General features: G+C 35.5%; 1 protein-coding gene across 1 annotated transcript in view; it reads left to right on the forward strand.

The window, feature by feature from the left end:
- EYS (eyes shut homolog) overlaps positions 1-25864 on the forward strand; it is a 1533253-nt gene that overhangs the window by 79720 nt on the left and 1427669 nt on the right. The window contains 1 exon segment of the mRNA XM_073224289.1: positions 18390-18476. The gene's annotated coding sequence lies outside the window, so the exon portion shown is untranslated.

The following is a 25864-nucleotide window of genomic DNA, read 5'->3' on the forward strand; positions in this document are numbered from 1 at the left end:
TCTCTGATTGTTCCATTATTATTTGTCTGTTCTTATACACATTCTAGTTGAAATACATAAAGGTTTATGACTTTATTTACTCATCACATATCCATACAGGTTCAGCTTTCTTTTGAAACAGGATCCACATCATGGCAGATGCATTTAAAAACTTGTGTACTTTGACCGATCAACCAGAATAGGTCAGTAAGTATGAGTCTGACCTGAGATACTCTTACAGAAATTTGCTATTGACTATCCTTACTTTTAAAATATTCTGCTCCTACCTTAGTTTTACTGATTACCCTTCCTGTTCCCTAAATAGAAGTAAAGCCTGATGAACTCTACTCTTATTTTCCTATGATGTCTCCTGAGAGACTATGCAAATTCATGCCTTTAGAAATCATTTCTAAGAGGATTACTCCTGTGTCTTATATTTTTAGAAGTGGTTTCACTCCTGAGCACCATTTCCACATTTTTAGCTGTTCTTTAGATACCTGGACATGGACATACTCTTAAAGAGCAGCATGAATCTTGTACAGGCCCTAAGCACTGGACATAATATGCCTTCCCATATGTAATTATATGTGATACTAAGCTGTGCAGTACAGGCAATGGAGTAAGAGAAATGTTTTTATACCCACATGATGACTATTTTGTTGCTTCAGTGAACTATCAGCACACTTTCAAATGGTATTTGAAAATAATTTTTTCTTATATTTTGGTGTCCCTGTCTCACTAAACTCTAATTATACATTTAGACTGCATATCATTACATTCCAGAATAAATTCAGTTTCTTTCTGTGTATGCCATGTTCGGTATTGCACTTCCATGATCCTAGTTATCTGGATGCAAAATCTTGGTTATGGTTATCTTTATTTTCCCACATTTACCAGATTATTCTGTTTCTTCCATCTTGTCTTTTATTTCCTTTTTGTAATACTCTTCAGTATTTCAGATAATGCTAGCAGATATTAAAGATGAACCCCAAAACCTTAGTGCTTAAAATAATAAGAAATTATTGTTCACTAACTGAGTCCAAAATGGGTTCTGCTTATTGGTCCAGGAAGTAGGACATGTAATCATTAAAGCTCTAAGATTCTCAACCACACTGCCATCTTTGATATAAGGCTTCCAAGATCACCCTGGATATGATTACAGAGCTGAAAAATGGAGCAAAAGAGGTATAGATCCATTTCTTAAGAAGAAATTTTATTTACAAACTATTCTAAAGAAGATTAAAATAAAATGGGTATTTAATTTAACTTTACAAATATCTAACACTGAAAAATAAATTTCCTGAATTCTTTTTTAAATTTTATTCAACATTTATATTCCTCTTATCTTTGGGAGTGTAGCCCTCAGGAGTTCATGTGTTTTTGAGGGAGAAACAGTATCAAAATCATCCCAATGTAATCCGGAGATTATACTTTAGCTGATGCAAGATCAAGCGCTGCCTTGGAGATAAGCCATTTCATTAAGCCGTAGTGGACTTCTGTCTTCACCAAATCTGAGTGGAAGATGAAAGAGACTTTTGCTAGAATTCTGGTAAATTTGGTGAAATGTTTAGAATTTGGTTTTATATCTTTTTTTCCCCCTTGTTGGTACCTCTGCAAAATAAATTGCACACATTTACTTATGTATCCCAGTGATTTCCTTGTCTCTATTTCTGAATCTTAATTTTAAGGAAGTGTCCTCAATATGATCCAACTTTGAGACCAGGAGGAAAGGGAAATGGGTTCAGTGAATTGCAGCTATGTCCCTGCATTGCTGCTTGATTTTGTTTCTTACTAACTTTCACCTTTTAAGTAGTTTCCTTCTTTCCTATCCCAGCTTTCATCATGCCTCCATTCATCACTACTACAGAGAGGTCCTGTGTTATATCACTAGGAATTAAAGGTCTTGATAAACAAGCCTAATACATATTTTCCAGATTTAGCTCCCACACTTATTTGCCTTGTATTCTATCCTGGAACCACATTAAAGTATGAATTATTTCTTCTGCATGCAAAAATTTTACTATCTTCATACCTTTGCTTATATTCAGACCTTATGCTAATATTGCCTGGAAGAAGTGGTACAAATAGCATTTCTTATGAAACCATCCCAGTTTTCAGATAGAATTTGCCTTTTCTTCTTCTGTTCTCCCATAGCAATTTATTTGTACTCCAATTATAGAAATAGTACATACTGCAACCCCTTTCACTTCCACTGAAGTATAAGCTTCATTATGACAAGTTGAATACCTTATTCATGGTTGTGTTATTATTTCAGCTTAAAAGTGACCGCTAAATATATGTTTATTATAGTGAACTAAATAGGAAAATGCATTGTAAATTACAAAGTAGTACAAAAATATTTTAACATTGTAGCATAGCTTTGTGTAGGATTGCTTTAACTTTACATAACCTTTTTAGGCTTCAGTTCCCTCACTGTGAGTATAATAATGGCCATTATCTCCAAGGGGTGTAGTAAAAAAAAAAAAAAAACACTAAAGAAATAAAAATTCTTGATGTGCTTTTGATAGAGCCTGGAAAAAAGTTATCAAAAGATGTTCATTAGTGTAATCATTTAATACTGTTTATATATGGTGGTTATACATACCTAAAGAAGTGTAGCCCTCAGGAGTTCAGATATAGTTCCTAGGTCTGGAACAGGATCTAATAATTTCTTCAGTAAGACCAACCATCTTTCTGTTATAAGGACTTTCAAATACCTTTTAAAAGTTATTAGAAAATCAGCAAAATATGAAATAAAACACTACCCACTTACAGATTATGAATCATTTTGAATGTTTAGCATTTATACTCTGTAGACTGTACTTTCAGCTTATTTCAAGGTACAATTCATATTATTAAATATCTCTTCTGTCCTCATCATTATCATCATAATCATTGTCACCCCAGTGCTTGACAGGAGATATTAAAGCCATTAGACCAGAGCAGTGGGTTACAAAGCAATAAAGAGGGACACTGTGAATCCTGCTGTCATTTCTAGTGGACTCTTTGAGTTTTGACACATATTTAAAGGTTTACAAAGCTTCACATGCAAATTAGAATTATCAAAACCAAGATATCTGCACAATCAGAAAATCAAAATGTCAAATTTCTATGAACATTATTTTTATTTCGTATTATATTCATTCATAATAGGGTATTGAAACTATATAACCATACCCACACACACACACACACACACACACACACACACACACACACACATGGGTCAAGGTGTGGAGATGTATAAACCAATATTAAAAAACACCTTTTTTTTCCAAATTTGAAATTCAAGACATATATATGTATGTGTGTATGTCTCTGTCTCTGTCTCTCTCTCTCTCTCTCTCTCTCTCTCTCTCTATATATATATATATATATATATATATATATATATATATATATATATATATACCATATGACCTTAGGTGTTCAATTGTTTGAAATAAAGATTTCTTAATGTTACAGAGTTAGGTAAATTGAATGAATGGCTTTTCTACTCCTCAACTATGACTATGTGCTACCACTCTGAGGTACCTTCTCTTTACATGTCATTCATTTCGGGTTTTGGAAAAAAGTAAAAGAGAGAAGCAGAAAAGTTTAAAAGAAAGGATAAGCAAAATGAGACAGTTTGATTATGGAAAAATATTTAAGACAGAAGATCTGAAAGTTACCGCAAGAACAGAATTATTTTCTGATTTTCCCTATCCCTACACAGAGCCAGCTTCATGGGTCTGGTCTGTGACCTGTACAGCTGCACAAGGTCCTGTGCTCAGCAAGTCCCCACTCTTGGTCACGCTTTGCTGCACCATCTTAAAATTCTGAAAAATAAATTTGAGCAAGTAGCCCGGAATTTTCATTTTGCACCAGGATCTGCAAATTATATACTCAGTCCTGTTCCCAAGAAGAGAACATGCCTGGTAGTGGGGCTGGCCAATTCACAAAAATCCCTCAGAATTAGGAATAGCCTCCATACTCAGGGGTAGACTACTTAAAGTCCTCATGTACTATATAATTTGAACTTTTTAGCCACAACAATTTGATTAAACATAAACTTGCACACATTAATAACCATCTAAAAATTCAAAGGAAATGTAGGTATTGTACAGTAATAGAACAGAGCACACAGGATAATGAATTAGTAAAAATGTAAGAAAAATCCTTGTGAACCTTACATTAGAAATAGAAGGCACAGCAGCTGATAAGATGACTAAACCTTTTCCATAGTGTATAAATTCAAGGAAGTGAGCATTTCTAGTTTCCATCATGATCTTTTCATTTCTCATAGTTCAGATGTTGCTAAAATTTTCCAGGAACAGTATACATATGCCAGTAGTGAATTCTTCAACAAATTCTTCAACACCAGATGAAAAGATTTTTTAATTTTAATGGAAATTCAAGCTCACAGCCTTGATCACTGAGATCACCACAAACAGAGACTTAAAGTGAGGTGGATACATGGTCCTATATTTCAACAATTCATTTCCTGGTATTTTATTATATTTTTTCCTCAGACTGCTGAGTATCTCAATTTTATCTAGTTTGATTTCAAAAAACTTCAAGATAGCAAGTAGCATTTCTGCACGATAAAAGCTGACTGTTGAAAACAAAGTTTGCTTTATTTTCTAATCCTAAAAAACATAAAAGAAAATTTACTATCTGTTGCGATAGAGAAAAAAAATCAAAGTAGTCTATAGGACTTCTTTCCTTCTTAAAAGACAAATCTAAAGGAATATTTTCGAGCCGTTCAGCAGATAGATGGCTGTGTTGCTGTAAACAGAGACGCAAGACATATTTAAATTAGCTACAAAAGCAATAGGAGCTAGATGGACTAAGAGTGTAAGGAATCAGAGAGATGGGCTGGAACAGAAGAGAAGAAACGACTGTGGGGAATGAGAACATTCAGTCCTTGACGTATCAATTTGGGAAAAGAGTACTTTAATTTGGGCAAATGCATATGTGTGGAAGTCGTATATGTGTGCAAGTTTGACTTGCCTTTTTGATACTTTCTTTTAAAAACAAATAACCGTAGTGCTATATAGTATATTCAGTGAGATGCTCCCTGCTGAGACTTTGTGTTTCTCAGTGGTGTGGTCTTAAATCATTCCTTTTGGTGATCTACTTTTCTCAGGAACAGCTTTAATTTTTTTTTTGTTTTATTGAGCCTTTTTTGACGCAGTTCAGTGAACAATAGTTATAAGAACAGAATTGGGTGGCCTTTCTAATGGACTCTCACCTCACATAGAGATGTCACTATAGCTTTTTGATGCCCAGGACTATGTAGCTCAGAATCTTTAACACTTTTGATAGAATTTCTGATATCTATCATTGGTGAGGAAAACTGAATTTAAAGCTACAGCAGCAGGTTAGAAATCAGAAGGTATTGCCGTCAAGTCTGGAAAAGAAGTTTTCCACAAGGATAAATAAAATAATAGTCTGTTTATTACCCATTAGGAAAAACCTTGGGTTTTCAAAGAATACTATCCAAACCCAAAAGCTGTGTCCTCCTCTCATAAAGGATGCCACAGATAAAACCTCATTCAAAGTTACAAAATAAGTCAATCACTGAAGCTCTAATCTGTGTGCAACTATTACAGAAGGCAAAGGAAAACAATACACGTTTAAACACATACCATCAGGTCATAGGCTTTCTAGCTGAAAGAGTTTTCATTTCTAATCTTTTTTTTTAAATGGAAACTTCCAAATTTCAGAAAACTGTTTTGAGAACCAGTAAGTAGTGAGGAAGATAAAGTCAAATGTCTGTCCTGTCAATTTGTGACTAACTCGTAAGTATTTTAATGGCCACCAGAAATGAAAATAGATAAAAATATTTTTAATCATCCTGTGACTTTTATTACCAATGTAACTTGTTTTTCTTGAATGCAAGGGACTTTCAGATGGCCACAGCTGAAAATGAAGATTAGAACTTTTGGATTGTGGTAACTATATTGACCTCAAAGGCAAGGGAGGAAGATACAGACATGTCTGCTGCTGGAAGTTATCTTATTTGTCCTTATAGAAGACATGAAGGAGGTGGAAGTGGGGGTTCTTTGACTTTACAGAAGCATTAAATATTCCTGTAGTTGATATCCTTAGAAAGCTATTTAGAATAAGGGACTGGAGGTTGTAAATTCACCACTCTTCAGATACCTCAAAAATCTACATATACAGTGCTGGCATAAACAGATTCTAGAAAAAGAAAGACAGTTCACTAGTGCAGTTCAACACTGGGTTGTTTTCCATCTAGAAGATTCATTCAAAGAAGTTAGATTTAAAAGTTGGAATGCCCCAGAATCAGTTTAAAGATTAAGGATGTAGCATTGCTATGGTATCTGAGCTGAAAAGGGCACATAGATTAAATGAGTCCCCAAATTTTATTTCCTTGACAGCCCTAGAATCCAAAGGTAGCTTTAAAATTCGACTGTATATCGAAGCTATTGCTCAGAAAAAAATAGTTTGGTGGGAATTTTATCTTCATTTCTAATTCATACTTCTTTTTGAAGTTATTTAATGACACTTCCTTCCTTACAGGTAAGTTGAATCCACCCTGGATGTGTTAGATGTATTCTTTTTTCTTCTCCAACTCTATTCTGTTATAGGAATGCTAACCCTGTATTTCCCAGGCAACCCAATCATCTGCTTCCAGATGATTTTGGACAATGGAAGGCACAGATAGGAAGGAATGAAAGAAACAGAGAATGTAGGATATCTGCCCCATGCCTCCCACCTTCCTCTCGGCTTTGAGCAGTGTCCAGCGTCTTGTTTATCTTCGGTGGTTTCCACTCTTTCAGGGCATGGTCACATGATTGTAGATTTTAGTCCCCTAACACTGACTCCTAGCTTAGATTCAAACTCTTTATTTTATTCCTAATTGGGATTGGTACTGGTTTCCTGTGTTTAGATTTTCAGCTTCTCTAGTGTCTATGTGACCAAATTAAAAGTCCTCTTGTTGAAAATACTTGAAATGATTTCTACTTTCCTGGTGGTCCTGAATGATTCAAAATATAATGATTTATTGTAAGTACAGTCTCATGATTCACTTAACTAGGTTCATGCTAATATATGTAATTGACATGTCATCTGAATCCTTTCTGCTCTAAAGAACTTGATGACATTGGCTAAGTTTAACTGTGTTGCTAGGGGCAAGTCATATATTCTCCCTAGGATCTCTTTAAATTTCTGAAGTACTCTTTGTGCAGTGACCTCTAGCTCAAGAGTTCAATCTCCTACTGAATTATTTAAGCTTATTAATTTTCGCTCTCTTTTGAACAGGTGTTATCTATATTTGTACTAACTACTCAGAAGTAGAACCATCCCTTTGTGGGAACAGCACACACATTAAAAATAACTTTTAAAATATTCAAAAAATAATATGAACAAACCATTCAACCCCATACCCTTTGTGCTTTTCAAGGAAATTCTCTGTTTTTCCTTCTGTCTCCCTCAACTCTTTACCTTTTGTACCTTCAGCATGTGTTTCCTCCAAATTGTCTCAGGAAAGGTCAAATTATTTTCCCTGTATTTTTCCAAGCAGTGCAACTTCCAAAGTCAACTAAAAAACTATTTTTGCATCTGCAGCTCAATCTTAGTGTTCAGTGAACAAAAAACATATTTCATGAGGTAGGATCAACACTCTTTAGTATGCAGTTTTGCTGGAAAAAAGCTATTTTCCTCCCATTTCACATGATTCACATCTTTACAATCATTTATTCTCTTCTTTCAAGTCATTCCAGTTCTCTCCAGTTCAAGCCACCATTTTTTAATAAGTTGTTTTAATTATTTATGTTTCTCTTTTGCTTCTTTGAATTGTGCATACATCAGGAAAACAAATTTTTTGTTTGACCTAATTCCATCCAAGTCAGATGGATGCTGGGGGTTAGGTGTAAAACATTATATTCTCCCCCCTCCCCGGGAGTTTTCAATTGAATGTGTGAGTTATTTACTGCATAACAAATATTCCCAAAGTTCAGTGTCTTACACAAGACTCATTATTTTATAGTTCCTGTAGGTCAGGAATCCAGGTGCAGCTTAGCTGTATCTCCTGCCTAACAGTCTTTTACAAGATCGCAGTCATTTCAAGGTGCAACTGGACGAGCGTCTGCTTGCAGTTGGCAGGATTCAGTTCTTCGCACGCTTTTGGATTGAGGCCTCGGCTTCTCTCTGGTTGATGCCAGAGGCTGCCTTCATTCAGTTGCTTCCCATGTGGGTCTCTAAACATGGCAGTTCACAGCAGTGTAGTTACTTGTTTTACAGTGAAACAGCAAAAACAGCCAGAGAGAGAGAGAGAGTACCATCAAGATAGAAGTCATGGTTCTTTATAACTCTGAGAAGGGTCATGCCATCTTTTTCTACTGTATTCTATACATTAGAAGCAAGTCCCTAAGTCCAACTCATACTCAAGGACAGAGTAAGGTGTGCATACTGGGAAACTAGCTTCATCAGGAGCCATTTTAGAAGCTGCCTACCACAGGGCACTTAGAAATAAATAATAAATTATAAAGTAATGTGATAATACTATGTCAGAATTTAATACAGGAAGCCAAGACATCACAGAAGCAAAGTACCAGCTTGTTTATGGAGAAAAAAATGTGAGAGGAGAGACAAAAGGGAGTCTCTCTTTTCAGTTCATATTTGATATATTTTTGTAGTTTGAATGATTCCATCTCAACAAATTTTTTGAATTAATGTTTTATGGGAGAAGGGAGTGTCTAGATGACATATTGAACCTTTTTGTTTTTTTTTCATATATCTCATTAAAATAAAAATGATACCATATTGTCTCAAAGTTACTCTTAATATAACATGGATGATACATCTCAGAGAAGTGAGAGTGAACTTAGATGTGTTATAAGGCTGTAGCCAGATTTCCAACTGGATATCAGTAGAGCCTGAACTTTGGTAATTTTAACAGGAAAGAAGAAAGGTGGATAGATTCAAGAGCAAATTAGAAAGTATAGACAATGATATATGGAAAGAAATAAATTTAAACTCCAGAGTTTCTGGTTTGTGTCCTCTAATGGTTGTTATACCATTCATTTATATCTGAAACAAAGATGGAGTAGGTTTGGGACTGTAGAGGGGAAATAATGAATTATAGTTTTGGAAATTTAAGTTTGAAATAGCTATATAATATACAAATGGAGATGGAATAATATTAAATATAGATCTGGTACTCAGGAGATGTGATATGGGGAGATAATGGAAGTTAGCATTATATACATATGTACAGAGACACTATTTTATAGACACTGTCTTGAAAGAAAATTATGCTTCTTTATTGTATACAAATTATCCAATCTTTCCAGAAGCCTGCATTTTCTGGCAGTAGCATAAAAAAGCAAACATATTTTCATCTGTTCTGCTTTATTATTTTTTTCTGATATAATAATTTAAACAGTTCCTTTAGAGGAAAGCATGAAAAGCCTTTCCCTGGAAAATGATCAGCTTTTCCAATTTCTATCCTGTCGGGAATGGTTCTCTCCAATGCAATTTGTAATTGCTAGTTTTAAAATATTGCTGAATTCTCAATAGATTTTTGCCATTATGTATTTTCATAGTCATGCAAACATTTTATTGCATAAAAAGAAGTATTTATATTTAAATTTGTTAGGAAGTCTGTTCTAGTGATGTACAGCATTCTCATTTTCAAAACATGCCTGAACTGAGTCCCATTTCGCTAAGACTCACTCTCCAGGATAAAATGATCCCTGTTAAGATGTTAATGAATGATGATAGAGTGAGTGTCACCCTCATTTAGGTCTTATATTTTCATTTTTAAAAGTACCATTTTAGAGACATAAGACCTTAAAAAAATAAATAAAACAATAACTAATGATGGACAGGCAAACGTGAGGACATGCCAAATTCGGCATATAGAACTATCTTTGTTCTACACCTCGCCTCAGCTTGGACTGTTATGAACTTTGTCTCCCCAGATGAAAATATCCTCCCCAAATGCTTATAAATTTGGATTTCAATAAAAATTGTCTCAATTGAAGAACAAAGGGGCAAGAATTTTTCATTCACATTTGCTTGTCAATGTCAAGGTCAGTTGGAGGATGCTGTTAACCTTTCACATAGTGAGAGTAAACCCACAAAAGTGTGCTACAATCATCCCTGCAGTATTTCTAACTCACTTAGGAGCTGGCAATACCTTTCACTAGGATCAGAGTGAAATAAAATAAACATATGGTTATTCTGCTCTCAACGAACATGGCATGTAAATAGTATCAAAATCTTTAAGACTAGATTTTAGTTGCATTGTGAGGCTGAGCAACTGTTAGGACTTACATCCTTCAAGCATCAGAGACAGCATTTGTGTGCTGAGTGGAAAAAGCTGTATTTGGGCCCTTATTCAGCTTATAGATGTGTAACAAAGGGTATGTTTTCTGTGCACAACATCGTGTGGATACACACACACACACACACACACACACACACAGTGAGTCTTTCTTCTGCATTTTGCCTTCTTTCAGAAAAAGTTATATAGGCAATAGTAATACTCAGATAACACTGAAAATATTCAGATTAAAAATTATCTTCCCTTCATTCAGAGAAAGTTTTGTGGGCCATAAAAATATTCAGATAAAACACTAAAAACAGAAGTCTGCTATCCCCACCAAATGCATCCATTTCCATATATTTAATGCTAGTTTGTAAATAGTTCTTGAGTTAGTACTGTATATTTAACTGATATCTTATGCATTTGCTCTTCATTTTAGACTTTGCTTTTATAAATGAGGTTTTTATATTTTCAATGCTTTTTACTTTCTCTGTGTTTGTATGTAAATTACACATATAACACACATTGTCTTCCTCCAGTTGTCATGTACTTTCTGATGACTTTTTGTTCATTCCCTTTACCTTTGTATCACTCTAGTGACAGAAGTGATTTGGAAGTCAAATGCAATATTACATTAATATTATTAAGAATTAGAAAGGAAGAACAGCCATTCCTTCATCCTGAATTCCTGAAATTTCATAGAAAGAAACTGTATAATTTCGCTAAGGAGAAAGGACAGAACTCCTCTATAGTCTCATCAAAAAGAATGGGGTTTTACCTTAAGAAAATCACAAATAGTTCAGTTTGCATTTATCAGCACTGTATGGCTGAAACTAGTATTTGCCAAATATTAGTAAGTGATCTTTGTATTTCCAGGCATCAGTTTTATCCTTTGAAATAATTTATTTTTTACCTATCATTTAAATGGATATTTGGTGATAATTCATTGTATTCCTGGCAGCCAGTTTCTTTTAGCTTTAGTTATGGTAAATGGGATTGTGTGTGTGTGTTAAGAATGGATACATATTTCAGGACAGAACTTATGCTATCATCATTAAAAACTCTGTAGAAAAAGAGGAACTCATAGAAAATGTTGAGTCTTACAAGTAATGTCAGATTTTATAGTCTAAATTATTCTTGAAGACATTTTCTGCAGAGCCAGTGTTTCCCATAGTGGCAGGTTGTGTTATTTGGACTAACCCTTCTATGAAAAAATTCTAAAATTATGGACATAGCATATATTGAAAAAACCTTAAAATGCACTGAAAATCTTATGAAGAAAGAAGTGGTTACTAGGTTAAAATTGAAGTAGAAGCTGAAACTAATAGTGGTTATTGTGGATTGCAGAAAATGTGAGCATTTATTTGAAAGATATGTAGGATAAGGAATATAAAACAAAGCACATGTTCTACATAAAGGGAAGAATGTATCAGGAGGATGTCCCCATGAGAAGCTTCTACAAAGAATATCCCTTCAGGGCAAAGGTAAACAAGACATCAAATAATTTTGCAGAATTAGGGTCTAGTTTTAAAAGCCTGGATGCTTTAGGTAACCTGAAGCATTCAGTGTTTAATGTGGCTGAGAAGAGGTGATGTCCCTAAAGATGGACTGAAGCAAACATAAATCTTCTTTGGAGGAAGGTCCTTCTTCATCTCAGTTCTCAAATTATTCTTATAAACAATGTTTAAAGTGCACTGCCTAGCATATCTAAGATAGCCAGGTCCACAGAATAAAATCACACCAAAAGAACCAGCAGAAACAGAAGCAACAAAGGAAACAGACCCAGAAATGCTTCCTATTGGAATTATCAGATACAGAGATGAAACAGTTCTATGCTTTTTAGGTCACTTATTTACTGAACAAATATTTAGTGAGCACAGACTAGATACTCAGAGCTCTTCAAGATCCTAAAAATATAGTGGTAGATAAAATGAAGCACTCAATTTTCCTTATGGATTTTATATTCTAGTGGAATTAGACAGACAAGGAGAACTTGTTTTTTGTTTAGGAAATGACCCAAGGTCTCAGGTGGGCAGTGCTGGACAGAGCTGGGATTCTAACCTAGTTGTGTCTGATTCTAAAGCCTATGCACTTTTCATGATGAAACTCTGTGTCTGGAAGTTTATGCAGGAGCAGCCAGGACAGAATGGCCATTAGAACTCAAGAGCTCAGGAAAGCAACAATTAAGCATCTTAAGTTAAATCAAAGACAGAAGTTGAGTATAGAACATGGACAGGAAAATATAGGAAGTGACCCTACTGCTGATGTGAAAAAGAAAGTAAAGATCATACAGAACTCAAAATTTTAATACATAAAATGAAAACACCCATGAATGGACTTACAGCAAATTACATGTAGTACAAGGGAGAGTTAATAAATTTAAAGATAGTGCAGAAAAATAGTAACTAGCACAGCTAGTGTTCATTCAGGGAAGCAGAACCACTGTGAATAACACAGAATAGGACATTCATTATAAAAGTTTACACAACAATGGAAAATACTGGCCAAGTAAGGTTCAGAATGGATATGGTAGGGGATTGGGAAAAAAACAACTAACCACCTCTCTGAATCACTGGCATGGGTACACACATTGGAACCTGCCAGAGTATCTCAGAAGTCAGCTATGTTTAACTGCCAGGATGTGATAGTGAAGCATTATGGACCAGTCTGTGCCAGAGTGCTATTTCTGCATCTGGGGTGGGCGTAAGGTCACTGTTGTTCAACGGGATCAGCATGTCAACAGAAGACAACTTTGCATGCAGAGTGGGGGAAGGTGTGGCCAATGGTGGATCTCCTTCTCTGAGAGTTGCTGCTTCTGTTTCTTTTTCATAAATAACCACAACAAACGAAGAGTGATGACTATTGCTTCATTTTGTTTCCAAATATTGTGCAATTTCTCTTTTAGTCATCTACAACCCGAAAACATATGGAAGCATACATCAGAAACATATTTCTAGCTAAGCCAAGTTTACACAGTGAAAAGCCATCATAAGCATGGCAGAAGAAAAGGATGGAAAATACAGAAAAAAAAAATACAGAGAAAAGAGTGAAAAATATAACATGATCTAAGTTGAAGTCCCAGAAGGAGAAAAAAAAAAAAAGAATGGATCAGAGAAAATATTTGAAAATACTGTAGTTGATAATTTACAGAAATGTTCAATGACAAAAATCCACACAGTGAAGGGTCCTACATAATTTTAAGAAAAGGAAATTAAGATGGATGCACAACCAGGATCATAAATATCCTATGTTATTAAACAGTTTCTTAAAAACAACACTAATTCTTATGCAGGAGTTTTTTTTTTGAAATTCAGTTAAGGACACTCATGAAAATTATCACTATGAAAATACAGATACAACTTTGCATGTTTTAGGGGATTCCTGACATGATGAAGCCCTTTCAGTACCACTTAAACGGCTGAGACTTCATTAATATTTCTTTCCAGGATGACATTTCAGTTCATATGTTTAAAATATAATGGAGTGAAGAAAAACAAAATAGTACAAGCCATGTACTATTTTATTGCTTGATCTTACGTTTAATTTTCTTTGTAGGATATTTTTATATCAATCACTATTAGAAATTCTTGTTTCTTAATTTTTCTGTGGAAGGCTTTCAAAGTGCTTCTCTGCTTTTTATATCAATCACTATTAGAAATTCTTATTTCTTAATTTTTCTGTGGAAGGCTTTCAAAGTGCTTTTTAAGGTTATGCCACCCACTTTAAAGGTTCATTACCATTTCATTTGTTTTTCTCTCATTTATTACACAGACAAAAATTATATATATATATATATATATATATATATATAGAACTACAGCTAAGGGCAGGATACTTGCTAGTTTGGAAGATCAGATTCCTCCACAGGAAATGCTAATAGGAGAGATGATGAATAATGAGAAGAAACTGAGAAAGACAAAACAATTTTCATTAAATCTCTTTGTTTTCAGCCTCTTATCTCACTCTCAATTCTAATTGGGTAACTCCAGTCTGAACTCTGTGCCTCATATCTGTTTAGCAAACAAAACACTGATTTAAAAAGTGAGCAAATCTGTACACTTGAGGTAAGGGTAAGTGTCCTGAGGAACTAAAGAGATTCTCTGTTCTCTGAACCCTGCCTCGTCCCCCACTTTCCATGGCAACTTGAGGTTTCTGGTTCAGAGCCTTTCATAGTCCATCAGCACTGCAATTAAAACAAAAATCCCAGGTTTCATCATATTTAGCCACCTCCTAAACTCACTTTAGATCCTCTAAAAATATGCTGAAATGTCTCAGTTGCTGCTGTCACAATTCTGTGAGTTTCACATTATTGATATTACTTTGCCATAATTGTATTGGGGCTTTGGGAAAAGAGATACATGTATTTAGTTAAACCATCCTCTCTTTATGGAAGACTTGAATGGATGCTTTTTTGAGTGAATAAATAAACTCACACAAGTTGTTCTGTCCTCTAGAAATGGCCCTTTCATATTTCCCTGAATAACTTCCCTCATCTTTGTGGAAAGGAAATTACATAAGCAACTTCCCTTAATATAGTTATTTTCCTCCTTTTTCTATACTTCCTCTTAGTGACAACTAATTTTAGGTGTAGTATTTTCTCATATCACATTATATTAACTATAAATTTTCAAAGCTTTTTTATTCTCTATATTCTATAAGGAAATTAATTGTCTTTGTTTGGGATTTGATAGCTAAGGGAATTTGCTTTGAAATCGCCTACTTGCTCTAGTACCAACCAATCTCCCTTTCAGTTTTGTTACCATGTCTGTTGCCTGGATCATACTCACAGGTAGGAGGATGATAGAGCATCATAATTAAGAGGGTCTTCTGTTAGTTAGTTCATGGTTCCTGAGTTAAAAATCTAAAACCATTCACTAACTGTGTGGCCAATAGCAATTAATTTAAAAATAACAAGCTTCAGTTTATTATTTTATCAGTGGGAACATATAACTCACCAACATCTGAGGATTAAGTCAGGAAATTCTTTGCCAGGAACTTGTTCAAAGATTGGGAGATTCTCAGTGAATAAAATAAATAAAAATCTCTGTCTTCATGGAGTTTAAATCAAGTCAATAGATATTAATAATAATAATGAAACACATAGTATTACAGAAGAAATAAATACTAAGAAGAAAAATAAAGCAAACACTTAAAAAGTATATATTTCATAGTATGTATACACAATTTAAATAAAAACATATGATAGAAAAAGGAAAGTATGGAAAGGGCGTAGAGAGTAGGCAGATCTGATGGTGGATGGAATGGTTAATAGTTTGCAATTTTATACAGAATAATTAAGGAAGATCTCACTGAGATTACATTTAAGCAGAAATCTGGAGAAAAGAGGGAGATTTCCATGTGGCTATTTGAGAGAAGAGCAATGTGAATGAAAAAGAAGAGCCAGAGCAAAGACTCTGAGGCAGAATGGATGGCATTCCGGAGGCTGGGCAAGCAAGCCAGAGCGGCCACAGGACATTGAGCGAAGGAGAGTGTGATGCCAGCTGAGGTCAGAGAGACAACGAGGCGGGTTTGGGGCTGGGAGATGGGGTATTGCAAAGTGCATCATAGATCATTGTTAAAAATGGCCATTATGTAAGAAGGCTAGCAAATCATAGGAATGTTTTAAGCAGAGAAGTGGCAAAATGTTTTCATTTTTACTGGGCCATTCTGGCTATGGTTTGGAGAATGGACTGAATGGGACAAGAGTAGAAGCAAAGAGAAGAGGTAGGAGGCTACTGCAGTGGCCCGGGCGAGAGACAGTGTGGCTTAGACAAGGTGGTGACGGGGAAGATGTTGACGAGAGCTGAAATTCTGGATTTATTTCGATTGTGTGTCAACTAGATTTCTTAAAATACTGAACGTGGGGTGAAAAACAGATGAACCCAAAGTTGTTGGTTTAAGCAACTGGAAATATAAAGTTACTATTATCTGGAGTGGGAAATAATCAATAGCACAAGGTTTTGGACATGTGAAGTTTGAAATATTTTTGAACAACCATCTAGAGTTGCTGAGGATTCAGTTGGATTTATGACTGGTTTATGATAGATTTAAGATTAATCAGCCCATAAATAGGATCCAAATTTATGAGACTAGAAAGGATCAGCAATGGAGTGGGGATAGATAGAGGGGTAAAGATACTGAACCTTGGAGTGATTCAGTATTAAGTGTTTTTATTACAAGAGCTAACACATTATTATTGTTTGAGTTAATGTTAGTGCATCCATTAGAAATGTTTTCCTTGCTGGAAACAAATTGTACTAACAATGTCTTAAGGGCATAAGGAATTCTTTACAGATCCAAGAAGTCCACAGCTGCAGCTGAGGTTGCTCCCTAATGCAATTAGGCCCCCAGCTTCTTTCCTTCCTTCTACCCAAGTGTCCTTACGCTAGTCACTTCATGAATATAAGTAGCTACTGCAAGTCCAGGTGTAATACAGGTAGGTAGAAGGAAGCACCAGAAAAGAAAGGAAACAAGAGTCATGCTAGTCAAATCTACACTTCTCCAAATCACTTCCTGAAATCCTCCAGAGATTTCTGCAGCTCCCTACAGAATGGCTGTAAGAGAATCTGGATCTGGATCTTATCTTTCCACGCCCTATGGCAAGAGTCAGCAATCTTTTAAGGCCAAGGGCCTCATAGTAAATACGGCAAGCTTTGTAGGCCTCCTGGTATCTGTCCCAGCTATTCAACTCTGACGTTGTAGTGGAAAAACAGCCATAGAAAATATCTAAATGAGTGGTTGTGGGTGTGTTCTAATAAAATCTGTTGACAAAAAGGCAGCACTCCAAATCTGGCCTGTGGGTTGTTGTTTGCTGATTCCTGCTCTGTAGGAGCTGAAAGAATGGGAAAGGGGCCTCTGTGTGGCTTTTTTGGAAGGGGGTAGTAAGGGGGGAGCAGCTATTTTATAGTGTATGTTCCAGGTAGCTAGTATAAATGTGTGGATCTCTGTAAGCTGTATGGAGAAAAATACTAGATAATAGACAGGAAAAGTAGGTTTACATTCAACTCCATGACTTAATAGCATTATGACCTTGAGCAAGTCACACCTTCCAATGTGAAATTTTTCAATCAGTGAAACAAAGATAGTAAGAATCCGCCTTGCCTACCTCTACAGATTGGTGGGAAAAACTTAAATGAAATAATGTGAAATTAAATGAAAATGCTTTGAAAACTATCCAGTATTCCCAGATATATGGTACTTACAGGCTGGGTATAAAATTCATTTTGTCAAGTATGTTCAGCTTTTAAAAAAAATATTTTTATACAGTCACAAAGTGAAATATAACACACTGCAGGAAGGTACGATGTTACTTTTGCATCCTAACTGATGAGAAGAGATAGGAGAGGAAACTGAACTCAGATGTGAATTATTGGAAGGTCTAACTGACAAAAGAATAGATACATAAAAATCAGAAAAATAAAGCTTAACATGGAAAGTTCAAAGAAAGCATAACTACCAATGTAGTGGTTGTATTGTAGCTTGGGAAAAAATACACTTCGTGGTATCTTTAGCAGATCTGTTTTGGCCCCTCATTCATTATTGATAATGCTTTATCAATGTTTATATATAGACATACTTCTCAGTATAATATTGATGTTTTCACTTTATTAATTCATAAGAGCATGGACTTAAAGGCCCTCAGTTATAGTGCTAGACTTATCCCTATTTCTTACTATGCCCTAAAACTCTGAGCAAATTATTTAACTTAGACTCAATTTCTCCACCTATGGAATGAGGAAGTTAAAATGCCATAGGATATCTTCAAATTCTTCTGCTTTATGTTTCTACTTCAGAAAAAAATGTAATGTAGCTGGTAGCATATATTATATTCTTAAAGTCATTGAGCAACATAACAAGAAATTGATGAATAACTTACTACATGTCTAACACGTTGCTCAGAATGCATATCCTTCCCCTCAAAAAATGATGCAAACAGCTAGGCCGACTTTTCAATGGAAGCTGAGAGTGGCACTTGATAGGCCAACTTGCAGCATAAGATAAACTTTGGAATATCATCAAATATGAGTAATGATGTAGTGACCTGCATATATGTGAAGGAAGCCCTTCATGAAAGTGAGAAAAAGATAATTGATACTGATTTTTAATTTTATCCTGCTGTTTATACTTCCAGAATGCACTAATTTGCCAAGTGGAAATCAAGAACTGTCTGCCTATTGGTGAGTGAGCAGAGAAAAACTGGTATCTACAGAGCACCCAGGTAAGTGAGTACAAAGTACACTGTGTTCTACCTTCAGCATTGGGACGGGCACTTCTGGAACTTCCTTCTCATTGGCTTACAGCTCACTGTGTCCCTGTTTTGTTGCTGCTCACAGAACTTACTGGACTTTCTTTTCTTTTCTTTTGTTTAATGGAGGTAGAGTTTAGGTGTTAAGGCTTTGAAACAAGATCGAATCCCATCTTTACCATCTAGGACACGTTGTTTACCGTAATTTTTTGTGACTAAATTTCTTCATAGGTAAAGTAGGGATATGTCCCTATGTTGTAAGAATTGAACAGTGTCTGCCACATGGTCAGTAGCCACTGATTTAAGCCACTCACTTCATCATAACTTTCCTTTTCATCAAATATTCTATCTCATGCCTGAGAACTCCAACATCCACAATGAAGAACTTCACAACATTAAGCCTCACCATTCCTTAAGCACTTTACTATACATTTAACTTCAATTCTATGTCAATACCCAAAAGCACAACCACACATTAGAACTGTTGACAAAATCTTATTTACATTAATAAAATCTCACTCTCTCTCTCTATGTAGAGTAAATTTGTGGAGTAGAGAACAAAAATGAAAGAGAAATCAATGGAAAGTTCACTAAAGGAAATCAGGCTAGAGATGATAGTGTTTACACTAGTTCTCTCATAATGAAGATGGAGATGAATGGTATGAGTTCAGAATACATTTTGCAAGTAAAGCCTATCTCCCCATCACCCCAAAATAAGAAGAGAACAACTGGGTGTGGTATTAGGCCATCCAGACTAGGTTATGTTATAGTAATAAGCATCCATAAAACCTCAGCTGCATAAAACAGCAAAGGCTCATTTCTCTATTACTGTTCAGCTTGGGGTGGGGTGGGGGCAGTATTCCAGGGTACTGGGCACTTCCACTCGGTGACAAAAGCTAACAGAGCTGCCCCCATCCACAGCATTACTAGTCACACTGGCAGGAGGAAAGAAGATACTGGATTGTATCATAGTGCAGTTAACTACTTGGTCCAGAAATGATGTACATATCCCCATTCACCACACTAACCGGAGCCCACCATATGGCCCCACCCTCCCGAGGGAATTCAGGAAGAGCAGTCATACCTGGGCCCAGATTCGGGGATTGAAACCAGGATATTTGCCAACAGCACTACTAATGTCCATATCTGTCTTGTCACCAACTATCTGGCTCATCCTCCTCTTTACAGGCATCTCCCAATCATCATAATAATTCATTCCTGTAAATAAGAGGTTATGCATGACAACACTCACTAATTGTCTATTTCTTCATAATGTAAATGGGCAAATGTATAATGAATTACATATCAGTCAAATATTTACAATTCACATACTACTTTCAAAAACTCAAATATACATAGTAAGAACTATAGTATCTGTGTGTACATTGCTTAAAACTTTGTTTCCTAACTTCCAAACAATTAAAAAAGTTGCTGAAATAATTTGTTTCATATTCTGTAGTATTTTTCTCCCATTGATCTAGTTTTTCCAATAGCTTTGTAACCTTCTATAGAACTTTCTTCATTGCTTTTTGGGACTTATTTTACTCCACTAGATAATACTATGGTTGATATGAGAAATAATGGGGAGGGATGTTCACACAAGCGCAAAACCAGAGAGAATATTTCAACTGAGTATGACACCTTGATGTTTTGTTTCACAATGACATCTCCTTCGTTGTTCCTGTACATGGGTTTCAAAATATCTAAATATATTTCAGAAGTTCTGTCAATTGAATTTGTTGTGAAACTTGAGGTTTTCCTATATATTTTGTTAAAACCATATTGCATTTTTGGAATTGCATTTGAAACATTTCTGAATACATATTAGTCAAAAACAACATCAACAGTTATTTTTATTTATAGAATTTGTAATTCTACAAATTTTGGATAAAAAAGCAGAGAGATAGTCTATCAAGAAAAGGTTAATGAGGAAGATGTTCCATGAGGTATGAATACATATTTACCCTGCCTCCCCACAAAGGGAATACAAAGTTTCAACCAGTCTTAGAACCTTAGGTGATGTGTTAGTCTCTACGTGAAGCATGGATTTGACTGCTCTTGATCTAGTGACACCTCTTCCTTGCCCAGTGATGAATTGTGAAGCAGTTACAGGGTAACCACTGTGAACATTCAGATATGAGAGAAATAGAAGACAGATAGTTACTGGTCAATAGCAATTCTGAAATCCAGGTTCATAAATCTGGGGTCGGTGCGCGCTCCTTGATCACTGCCTGATGCCACGCCCTGGAATTAGCAGCTTCTTAACTGGTTCTCCACTGGCTCGTGGGGTTGATTTACTGGATGCCCTTCCTTTTCCATTATCCTTCTTGATAACATCGAAAGAAAGAATTTGAGAATGTGGTTTCTCTGAAGGCCATGCAGTTTCATTTTCTTTTTTAGGTCTTTTTTTACATCTTCAGAAATTTGGGGTCATGGTAAGCATTGAGCAATCACATCTCTTGTAGTCCAAAAGTGAGTCACTTAGTGGAGCCACCTTCTTAAAAATTGTCTTTTTTGTAATTCCAATAAGTTCTAGTTATCATACCTACTGTTAATAGTATGAGTTACTGTTTAGACTTAATTTGGGGGACTGTGAGCCTGCAAAACTTCTAGACACCAGCCTCACTGTCAGCCTCTTTTCTTTGAGCCATTTTATCCAATTAAACTTTTCAGTAATTTTAACAGTGACGGTAATACTCAACCCCTTGATTTTATCCTTATTGTAAATCAGAATTTTAACTGACCTTTTTTGGTCCAATAATTTCTCAGTTTTTTATTCCTTGTGGTTAGAACGTTTCTTTGTCCAACACTACAAACACTACACTATTATCCCCCAAATTCTAAACTAGTCCATTATATTCCTGTTTGGAAGCCACTCAGTTCTTTTCTAAGCTCATCTCTTTCTCATTGTTCCGTTACCAATGCAACCATTACAAACTCCCTTTGCCAACTTGGTATAAATTTGTCCAACTTTATAACCTAAAGCTACAAGTTCATTGGGACCTTTTTTGCCTTCCAAGTCATCACAAATGACAGTTTTACTTGTTTCTCTGTTGCATATTACAAGTCACCATTCTCACAGCTTCTAGTAAGAGTTCTCTTGTTGCTTGCTCATTAAAGTTGATGCTATGCACTTTATTACTGTCGTTATAACAGCACTAATTTCCTGTAATAGTATTTTTGTCATGATAAACTGAGGTTAGAAAAAAAAAGGAAAGTAAGAAAAAGGAAAAAAAAGTCCCTGGAAATTCTAGTGATTTTTAACAAAGATTTCCTTTTTCTTTGACATTATAAGTTCATTTCCATTCATCTGGGGGCTCTGTTTTCATGAATCAATAAAAGCACGTAGAACAATACTGAGCACAAGCATGGTCAATGGATATGCATTATTATTACTGTTATTATTACCATTATTGTTAACCTTACTTTTGCGCTGGGATGTTTATTATTGTCTCTGTATATTTGTTCTTTTTTAAATTAGTCATTTGTCAGTTTTACTAAACCATGTGCTCATCACTCCATCTCTGTTCTGTAGCTTTAATCTACCCCTTATTCAGTTATGCATTTCTCTGGCCTGTGGTAGTCTTACAGGAACACTTGATTGCCATGTTTGTGGCGGCTGGAAAAAAAAATACTTATTTTTAACACTGACTCAAGGATACAGGGAGTGCATTAAGCTTCTGTTTATTCAGTCTGTCCTTCTTATATAGAGTCTCACTTTTATTGAAGGGATCCCTGTGAATTTGACAGATCACCCAGGCTTTTACACATTCTAGACCTTCAAATGATACGGGATTACTAAAGCCTATAGGAGATAATGACAAAAACAAACACACAAAAGAAGAGTACGGTTTTAGTCTTAGAATTCAATCAAATTCTAGGCAGTAACACTGTTTTACTTCCTGAAGGGTGACAAAGTCTGAGCCAGAAATAGATGTTCCAAAATGTTTTGATTAATTATGTGATTTGCTGAACAACAAACAGTAGGACTAGAGAATCAGGGTGAAAGCTTAGACCTACAAAGCCTCCCAGAATTAAACAGCTTGACTGTAAGTGCTGTGTATCATGGCTTAAGGAATTACCAAACATGTACATGAGGTGATACATATGAGACCCACTTCGTGCTACCAGACACTTCACGGGCCTCCGTGATTTTGATTATGATTGCTAACAGGACATCTAGCTGCTATCTGGAAGCTGCATTTGAGATTTCTGCAATAAAGGGGACTGAAGTAATAATTTTAGAACATACCCAAGCAAGTTCAATCAATGTAAAATAGTTTGAGTAACTGATAAATATTACATATGCAAATGATTACTGCAATGTAGAAGTCTAAACGTTATTTTCAGTTGACAGTTGTCATATTTAAATTCTGGAAGTAGGGACTAAAGTAAGAACATTTTTTTGGAGAAAGTTATTGTACTCTAGGGGGAAAATATTTTCCCAGCCTGGAGCAAATTACCTTTGAAACCAAAATTAGTCAAAGGGAGAAATAAAGTGGGAGAAACCTATTTATTGCTTACAAGCAGTCGTCCACTTCACTTCTGGTCTCCCATGTCTTTTGCCACCCGGCTGCAAAGAGGGACCCCCACCTAACCTCTCTGGTCCAGATATGCCCTCCTCCCCCTTGTGGTCACCTATTGATATGGAGATAGACTTCTCTCCACTCCTTGGAAACGCCTATTGATATGGAGAAGCACTAAGGGCAGGTGAGGGATTCTGGAAATACTGAAATTTTACCCACAGTTATCTTGTGTAATGGTTTTAGGGTTAAATAGAAATCACTGTCAGCATAATTTCAAATTTAAAACAAAAGAAAACAGATTAAACAAATGATGCAAATTCTTACTTTGCATATAAGCAATTGTGTTTAATTTTTAGAAACTTACCTCTAACCCTTTAAATTTGATTTATGCAGTAAGCATAAAAATGTGAGATATGTATGTTCTACAAGAATATTTTACAACTTGTTTTTGCTTAAAGTATGAAGCAGTATATTAACATATTCACACTAGAGTTACCCTTTTGTTAACTGAGAAATCACAAAGTTTTTAGACTGTTTCTGTTATTCATGCCGGAAGGACTTGAAAGGAAGCAAATGAAAAGTGTAGAAATGCATAATCGTCTGATTCTCCATTATGCCTATATTACTTTTCTGTTGCTGCCACAAATTTAGTGGCATAAAAGAACACAAATGTATAATCTCATTGTTTTAGTGGCTCAGGAATTAGGTATGTTCCGCTAGTTCTTCTGTTTTGAGTTTAACCAGGTGGAAAACAGGTGTTGGAAGGCTGCCTTCCTTTCAGGAAGGATCTAAGAGAAAAGCTGATTTCACTCCATTGTGTCGTAAAGCTGAGGCCTGTCCCCTTAGTCTGCAGACAGGGGTATTTGCGGTCTCCGGAGGCTGCTGACATTCCTGGCTCACAGCCATGTTCCCCATCTTCACAACTAGCAGTAGTGAGTGGAAATCTTCTCAGCCTTTGAATCTCTCCCTTTCCTTCCTTTTCCACAATATCTTTCTGATTTTGTTGGGAAAGGTTTACCTTTTTTAAGAGTTCATGCCATTTGGATAGTTCAGGATAATCTCCCCATCTCAAGGCCCACACCCTTAATCCAATCTGAAGAGTTCCTTTTGTGCACAAGGTAACATATTCATAGGCATAATATTGGGGGTGGGAGCAAAGGTCAAGGTGACCAATCAGCTACATATCACAATACCAGTCACTTTACAATACAAAGTTTGGGTTTAACTTAAACATTATATTACAGTTACTGGCAACAGCTCTCAGAGGAATTTGCATTGCTTTTATATGAGTTTGAGATGTCTGTATCACCACCTGCCTCTCTTCTGTGCTCTGGCATCATGACTTTATAAAAGAAGACTGTCTCAGATTCTTAAATTATACTTATGAGGTATTGAATTCGATATTTTTTTTTATTTTAATTGCTACATATTAGAAAACCTATCCTATATCATTCATTTATCTGTGGTTAATATCATAAAAATAATAAACATTAATTCTTGAATGCAGAGCATCCTTCCACATTATTACCCCCTTGCTTTTCAGCCAACATGAGTCTATATTTAAGGAAGATGAATTTTGTAGTTTATATAAAAAATGGACAAAGATACAAAACCCTTCTGTCCATTCTACTCCGAAAGTAAACAGAATCCATTGTTCATAAAATGTCTACCCTTCATTATACGTATTCTAAGAGATTGATATACAGTGCTTTCAATTCAGAAATTAATTCCACATTTAGTCAACAATGAATTGTGTAGACTGAAATTTTACCCACCCGGCTCAATGTGTAGACTCAAGATTCTAAACTGGCAAAGCCAGGATTAAATTAGGTATCTGTTTGGCACCAAAGACCATTCTGTCTCCAATTATTCCTTCAAAATGTATTTACTGAATACCTGTTATGTTCTAGACTCTTTTAGCACAGCAGTATTGCACTAAGAATCCACATGTGTGAATTCATGAATGTTACATATTCCTAATGAATTATGCCACAAAGGCAAATGGATTTATTTTAAATAACTGTTTAAAACTTACCCAGATTATTTTTTGAGCTATGGAAGCATCTGAATTATCTGCATTAAATAATTAAACCAAGTGACTGGTTTCAAGGGTTAGGCATTAATTGATATAGAGAGGGTTTAAACATTAAGGTGACTGATTTTTAAATACTAATAAGACTACAAAGTGTCTCTCATCTTGGTTCCTCTTGGACAATGGCTCAGCTGTCCCTTGCTTTCTACTAAGTTACTGTGAAAAGAGATGGAGAAAAATACAGCTATTTCAGGATGTTATCCAGAAGGGGAATTGTAGACTATCCATTACACGAGCTCTTGGGCCCAGAACTCAGGCTCTCTGCTTCTTCCCAGTTCTGAAAGTCAGAAGTAAGGCCCGCTGCTTGCCAGCCCTTCACCTCACAGGTGAGGTAATAGAATAAAAGGGTGATTCCTAACTAGTAAGGGGCCATCTCATCCCCATTAACTCTAGAAGCCATAAATCTGAAACAGTCTTAAAATGAACGTCTACTGAGTAGCACATTTTTCTCCAATATAGTAATTCAAACCAGTCATACTAAATATTTATTCGTACTATCCCAAGGATAGATAATTCAAACATCACCATCTCATAAAACTGTTGTATATAACCTAAATGAGAAAAAAATATTTGCTATGGTGAAATAATGGACATAAGGTATTTAAGTGAATTTGGGAAGGAATGCAGTTACTACTGCTATTTTCATAATATAATAATATCAAAAGATATTCCTAAGGACAGTTGAACATAGTAGAAAGAGTAATTTTGAAATCTCTATGTCAGTAAAATAATAGAAAGCAAGT

Source organism: Manis javanica, chromosome 16, assembly GCF_040802235.1.
Source record: "Manis javanica isolate MJ-LG chromosome 16, MJ_LKY, whole genome shotgun sequence".
In the NCBI taxonomy this organism is placed as follows: Eukaryota; Metazoa; Chordata; class Mammalia; order Pholidota; family Manidae; genus Manis; species Manis javanica.